Genomic DNA, 7284 nt, shown 5'->3' with positions numbered 1-7284 from the left:
TCTGTCAAATAAATAAATAAAATCTTAAAAAAGAAAACAAAACAAAATGCTCAGTAGTTGATACTGTGGAATGCAGGGATGGAAGAAACAGTACCCTGCTCTGGCTCAGAATGAAATGATTTTCCTCTTCCACAGCCTTCAGAAAGTATTTATAGACAGGGGAATGTGGGTGTGGAGGGGAATTATACATGCAGGAGAGTTGAATGGGGAGAGACTGTGGGGCATCTTTGGATGACTTTTTTTTGCTCACCTTTGGTGTGTCCCGGCCACACCGCACCCCCCTACCCCCAGCCCCCCCACCTTGCCCTTGAACTCTGGAGAAAAAGGAGATGCCAGGGAATGTGGGGAATGAGCCCTTGGTAGGCATGCATGAATAGTAGGGTATGAGGATTAGATTCAGCCACAAGGAAAGTGACAGAGCCCTATAGTAACAGTGGTTAAATTCATCAAAGTCCAGGGTAGGCTGTCCAGGGCTGGTTTGGCAGCTGTCTTCACAAACTTCCCAGGGGCACAGACTCCTAGTTCACCACGCCAACATCCTAGGTGTGGCCCTCACTGTCTGACCCAGGCTGCAGCTGGAATTCCAGCAAGAGGATGGAGGAAGGACTGACGAAGGGGATTCTGGGAGGTTACCTGGAGTTGCCACATGAGACTTTCACTTGAATCCTATTGGCAAGAACTTAGTCACAGGGCCACACCTAAAAGCTAGAGTGGCTGAGCCAAATGGTCTTTATTCTGGCTAGTCATGTACAATACAAATTGAGCATCCTGTTACTACTGAGGAAGAGAAGAGGATAAAATGGCGGCTAGTCAGCCTCCACTGCAGATGGACAGAGAAAAAGAGGCATTGAGCAAATACCATATTTCCAGCATCATGCTTGACGTCGTATAAATTACTCACTTCTCCCAAAAACCTAGGAGGCAGACACCATCTTCCAACATATTGATGAGGAAACAAAGTCAGAGGCGTTGGGTAATTCACCCAAGGTTACACAACTGTCCAGAGCTAGGACTACAAACTTTGCCATCGACTGAATGTGGGTGCCCCCGCAACCCTGCCAAATCCAGATGTTGAAGCCCTAACCCCCGGTGCGATGGTATGAGGAGGTGGGCCCTTTGGGAGAGAATTAGATCTAGGTGAGATTATGGGACCAGGGCCCTCATGAGGGATTAGTGCCTTTATAACCAGATCTCTCTTTCCACCTTGTGAGGAGGGAGCAGGGTGGCAGCGTCTCAAGCCAGGAAGAGAGCCTTTACCAAGAACTGAATCTGCCAGCATTGTGATCTTGGACTCCCCAGTCTCTGGTATTTTGGTATAGCAGCCCCGGGCTGAGACAGACTTCAAACTCTTCCCACCACATCCAGCTACCTTGGGAGTCATAGAGGGTGGAAGGTTGGGAGAGAAGTTCAGCCATTTTTTGCCGGAGTTCAGGCCAGCTTGCCAGGCCAGGAAAGGCAGCAAGGTGTTTGCGGGAAACACAGTTAATATTTTTTAAATGCATTTGCCCCTTGTTTTCACCTCTTAGGGTAAGGGGTACAGCTGGAGAGCAGGAAGACAGTGTTGTCACTGGTCTGGTCCTCACGGCACTGAAAACAGGACGACTGTACAAGGAAGAAGTAAGGCTCTGAGCACTTGAACAAGTCCCTCAATACTGCCTCTGGGAGGGCGCCTGGGTGGCTCAGTTGGTTAAGCGACTGCCTTCGGCTCAGGTCATGATCCTGGAGTCCCTGGATCGAGTCCTGCATCGGGCTCCCTGCTCGGCAGGGAGTCTGCTTCTCCCTCTGACCCTCCCCCCTCTCATGTGCTCTCTCTCAAATAAATAAATAAAATCTTAAAAAAAAAAAAATACTGCCTCTGGGCATCCAATCCCTCACCCATCCTATCTAAGGAGGAGGGTGGGCTAGAGTAGGGCTCATCCTGCAGTAGACTCTTCGGGGAGCTTTGCAAAGAAATTTTTTTCTTACATGTGTATTTCCTACTTTCCCTTTTCTGTGAGGTTCCAGAACCAGCTATTATAGCCAACAATGTTTATTTCTTCCCCCCCCTTTTTTTTTAATTAAGTAAGCTCCACTCCCAATATGGGACTTGAACTCACGACCCTGAGATCAAGAGTCACGTGCCTTACTGACTGAACCAGCCAGGCACCCCTGTTCATTTCTTTTTTTATTTTATTTATTTATTTATTTATTTATTTTTTTTTAAAGATTTTTTATTTATTTATTTGAGAGAGAGAGAATGAGAGAGAGAGCACATGAGAGGGGGGAAGGTCAGAGGGAGAAGCAGACTCCCTGCCGAGCAGGGAGCCCAATGTGGGACTCGATCCAGGGACTCCGGGATCATGACCTGAGCCGAAGGCAGTCGCTTAACCAACTGAGCCACCCAGGCGCCCTCTTTTTTTATTTTATTATGGTAAGAACACTTAGCATGAGATCTACCCTCTTAAATTTTCATGTGTACAATACGTTATTGTTGACTGTACGTCCCATGTTGCACAGCAGATCTCTAGAACTTCTTCATCTTGCTTAACTGAAACCCAATGCCTGCTGATTAACCACCATTTTAGTGTTTGATTCTGTGAACTTGACTACTTTAGACTCACGTGAGTAGAGTCAGGCAGTATTTGTCCTGTAACTGGCTCGTTTCACTGAGCATAAATGTCCTCAGTGTTCACTCATGTTATCCCCGTATTGCAGAATTTCTTTTTTTAAGGATGAATAGCATTCCAGTGTGTGTGTGTGTGTGTGACATCCTTTATCCATTCATCTCTTTTTTTATTTTTATTTTTTAAAGATTTTATTTATTTATTTGACAGAGACAGACACAGCGGACAGACACAGCGAGAGCAGGAACACAAGCAGGGGGAGTGGGAGAGGGAGAAGCAGGCTTCCCGAGGAGCAGGGAGCCTGATGCGGGGCTTGATCCCAGGACCCCAGGATCACGACCTGAGCCAAAGGCAGATGCTTAACAACTGAGCTACCCAGGCGCCCCAAGAGTCGGACTCTTAACCAATTGAGCCACCCAGGTGCCCCACAATTTGTATCCCCACCAACAGTACATAAGGGTTCTGATTTCTTCACATCCTCGCAATACTTGTTGTTTTTGCCTTTTTTTTTTTTTTTCTTGATAACAGCCATCCTGACAGATCTGACATTCTGTTCTGGAAAAGGAAACCTCTCCTCACAGGTTACTTTTCTTAGGCTACAGAAGTGTTTGTAATTTTATGGTCAAAAAGCATTTGTAAAAGAACTTGTATCCCTTACTCAGAACAAAATGTTTTCAACTAAAAAAAAATGTTTAGAATTTTGTGCAAATCAGATTTTGGCACAGAGATAGCCAGATTTCATGACCGGAGTCATCAAGCATCTCATTTCGCCCTGCATCTCTTAGACACAGTCACTTGCTTATTAAATTAATTCTGTGTGGGGGGGGTGCCTGGGTGGCTCAGTCAGTTAAGTGTCTGACTCCTGCTTTCGGCTCTGGTCATGATCTCAGGGTCATGAGATGGAGCCCCGCGTTGGGTTCCATGCTGAGCATGGAGCCTGCTTAAGATTCTCTCTCTCCCTCTGCCCTTAATTCCCCCCCGCCCCCCGCTGCTTATACTTCCTCTCTAACATAAAAATAAAATAAAATAAAATAACATAATGCTGTGGGGCCAGTCCCAGTGCAAGGAGATCTAGAAGCAGTGGAAGACCCTTCTCAGAGCTGGCCTAGTTGTGGGGTTTAAACTTGAGTTTAAACACAATTTTGTCCCTATGAGACCAACTATCAAACCACTTCAAACAGTCGGGGAATTCAGTAGGAAAGTGAGATCAAAACCTGTATCAAGAAATCGATACCTTCCCATATACAAACACCCAGCACTGAGATGGCATGATGGAAGAGGTCTGATTTCCAATGTCAACAAAACAGATAAAGTATCTGGGAATAAACATTACAGGAAACATGCAAATCCTCCCTGAGGAAAACTCTGAAACATTCCCAAAGGACATGAAACTGAAAAGAATGTGCTGTGTTCTTGGAAAGGAAAACCGAACATCATAAAGATGTCAATTCTTCCAAAGGTAGTTTATAAATTGAGCATGATCCAAATAAAAACATCCAAAGCCTTTTTTTTTTTTTTCCTAGAATTAGAGAATCTGAAGTTTACATTGAAAGCATGAAGAAGCAGAAGAGCTAGGAAAACTCTTGAAGGGAGAGAGGTCGGAGAGGAGTGGCCCATCGGACACCCAAACCTGCTGGGAAGCCTCAGGAATGAGCGTGGTGGGCGTGCCCAGAAAGAGGACCTCACCATAATGGAAACTCAGTGTGTTAAATGCATCCTCTCAAATCTGAGAGCTGACAATGGACCTTTTTTTTTTTTCGTAAAGATTTATCTGTTAGAGAGAGAGAGAGCGAGCGAGCACGGGGGGCTGGTTACTGATGCAGGGCGCTGCACTTGGTGGAGTGGGAGGGTGGGGCCGCAGGTGGATCAAGGAGGGGTCCTGCCTTCAGGGAGTAGCTCCTCAGTTGGACAAAGAGCCCAGCGACACCTCAGCTGGAGCAAGGGCAGGCATTTGGGGTTTTGAGGCCACGGCAGACCAGGAGCTCGCTAGAAACTGGTCAGGAAAGGCTTCTCAGAGGGTGTGAGGTCTGTGGAGTCAGTTCTCCGTCAGGCTGAGGGTAAGTAGACGGCAGAGAGGGAGAGAGCCCTTGGCCTCGGATCAGAGAGAGAAGTGGATGCTGGCTTAAGCCGGAGACACTCAGAAGGGACGAAGGGGGCCAAAGAATTGGAGAACTGGCCCAGAGAACCAGGCTCAGACTATAAAAGGCCTTGAATGCCAAGATCGTACTCAGTATTGGTCCCTGGGCACCTAATAGTTTGAAAACATCTACACACAATCATGTTGGATCCTCAGGCCAACCTGGTGACAGTGGCTTTTTTTTTTTTTAAGATTTTATTTGAAAGAGAGGGAGAGATAGCAGAAGAGTACAAGCAGGGTGAGCGGCAGGCAGAGGGAGAAGCAGGCTCCCGCCGAGCAGGGAGCCTGATGTGGGGCTCGATCCCAGGACCCCGGGATCATGACCTGAGCCGAAGGCAGATGCTTCACGGACTGAGCCAACCAGGCGCCCCGCAGCTTTTTTTTTTTTTTAAAGAGCTGGACAAAGGGATTGGAGTTTAAGGCCCTGCCCAAGGTCACACAACCTGGATTAGAGCCCTGGGCCTTCGACTCTGTCTCGCGCTTTCCCCTACATCACACGGTTCCTGAGGGTCAGGAGTCTGCCCCGTGTCCTGGAAGTTGGGGAAGGTTTCTCAGCAGGTCAGGTTGGGGTGGAGGCCGAGGGGCCGGCAGAGGATGGCCTCGTGTCTTTGCGCCTGCGGCTGCCTCCTACCTCTTCCCCCCTTCCTCTGCTGCTTCCTGTTCTCCCCTTGTCCAGCCCTCCGGGCCCGGCCTTCCGCGGGCTCCGCCGCATCCTGCCCTGTTCCCTCACCAAGAGTGGTGAGTGTGGGGTCTCAGCTAGGGCCATGGCTTCGGGGCCACCTCCATGCCCACAACCCCTCATCCCGGGTCCCCTGCTCATATTTGTGTCCCTGAGCCACAGGTGAAGATGTCCTGCTGCCCCAGGACATCTGTCCGCCGGCACCTCCAATTCCCCACCCTACCTCTGCTCCCCCTACTCCAGGGCTCCCTGTCTCAACCCACAGCAGCCGCCAGCCCCCAGTGCTCAAGCAAGGATCTTTAAGGTCATTGCCACCCCTCTGAAGTGTGAGTTCCAACAGGTTTCCACTCTTGTTTCATTTTTGTTTTTTGAAAGAGAGTGCGAGCAAGCGGGGAGGGGCAGAGGGAGAGGGAGAGAGAATTATCCGCAGGCTCTAGGCCTAGCACGAAGCCCGATTTTGGGCGCTCCTCTCTTATAACGCAAGTGACTGGTTTGAGCTTTGATTGCTGATCCACTTTAGAGGGTTCTCTGGAATAAGCACATTGACAGCCCCATGACTGGATAGAAGGAGGTAAAGAGCCTGCTGCCCCCCCAGCACGGGGGCTCCTTTGTTTGAACGATCTTGGTTGATTTCCATGACTGATTCCAGTCACTTGTTTTTTTCTCTTCCTGGGCTTTAAATTCCCACTCCTTGAGATCCTAGGCCTCCACCCTTGACCCCAATTAAAGCAAAACCCCAGGCCCCTGCCCCCTTCTCTCTCTTCCCGTGCCCTCACTATGTGGCCCCAGGTGTGCTGTGGGATTTCCAGGTCCTGTAAGTGGCAAATCTTTATTTTTTCCAAGTTTCCTGATGGTTATTGCTGAAGGGTGCCTTGTAATAAACCACGAGGGCCTGTCTAGCCACAACACTGGTTACTGATGGGCTGATACCTGCACACAACACCCTCCTTCCCTTCCCCCACCCCAAGTCTTGCCAACCTGTCCTCCTAAATACGGCTAAAATCAACCAGCTTCTCTTTGCTCTTCCTGCCAACCCCCTCTTGTCACCAGGATAACTGCAAGTGTCTCTTACGTTGTCCCCTTTCTCCACTGTCCAAGCCAAGCAGGACCATGGCTACTCCTCTGCTTAAAATCCCTCAGGGTATGTCCTCATAGAACCTTGCACACGGATGTTCACAGAAGCATTGTTCGCTGGAGTGGAGACAACCCCAGAGGTCCACGGGTATGCATGGATAAACAAGATGTGTGTCCATGCCACGGAATGGTATCCGGCTGTCACAAGGAATGAAAAACTGACATGTGCCCCCACACGGATGAACCCTGAAATCACAATGCTGGGCAACAGCCACCAGGCACACAAGGCCGCATATGGACTGACCCCGTTTGCTCGAAATGTCCAGAACAGGCCAATCCATGGAGACAGAAAGTAAGTCCACTTACTGGTGGTCGCCAGGGGCTCAGAGGGGTTGGGTGAAGTGGCAGGTGCCTGAGAAGGGGTACACGGTTTCTTCTTGGGGTGATGAAAATGTTCTAAAATTGATTGCCTAATTCCGTGGATAACGCTAAACACCATTGAAGGGGATACTTCCAATGGGTGAGAAATGAGTAGTATCTCAATAAAGCTATCCTTGGAAAACCCCCCAAACCTCAAGCCGCTCGGGCTCCCCACTCTCCGCTCCTGCCTGTGGCTTCCACGGCCCTGCTTTACCTGACCTCTGCCCCTGCACCAGCTTCCCCCTTGGGCCCCAGTCTCCCTCCCTCCCCACACTCAGCTCTTTCTGGAACTTGACTTGTCCAAGGCTTCCTCCTTGGAATACATCCCTTCCCCTCTCCACAGAGCAGTCATCCCATCCAGCTTTTGTCTG

Source organism: Leptonychotes weddellii, chromosome 15 (genome assembly GCF_054177405.1).
Source record: "Leptonychotes weddellii isolate Sample4059 chromosome 15, ASM5417740v2, whole genome shotgun sequence".
Lineage (NCBI taxonomy): Eukaryota > Metazoa > Chordata > Mammalia > Carnivora > Phocidae > Leptonychotes > Leptonychotes weddellii.
Note: the sequence above shows the minus strand (reverse complement) of the source record.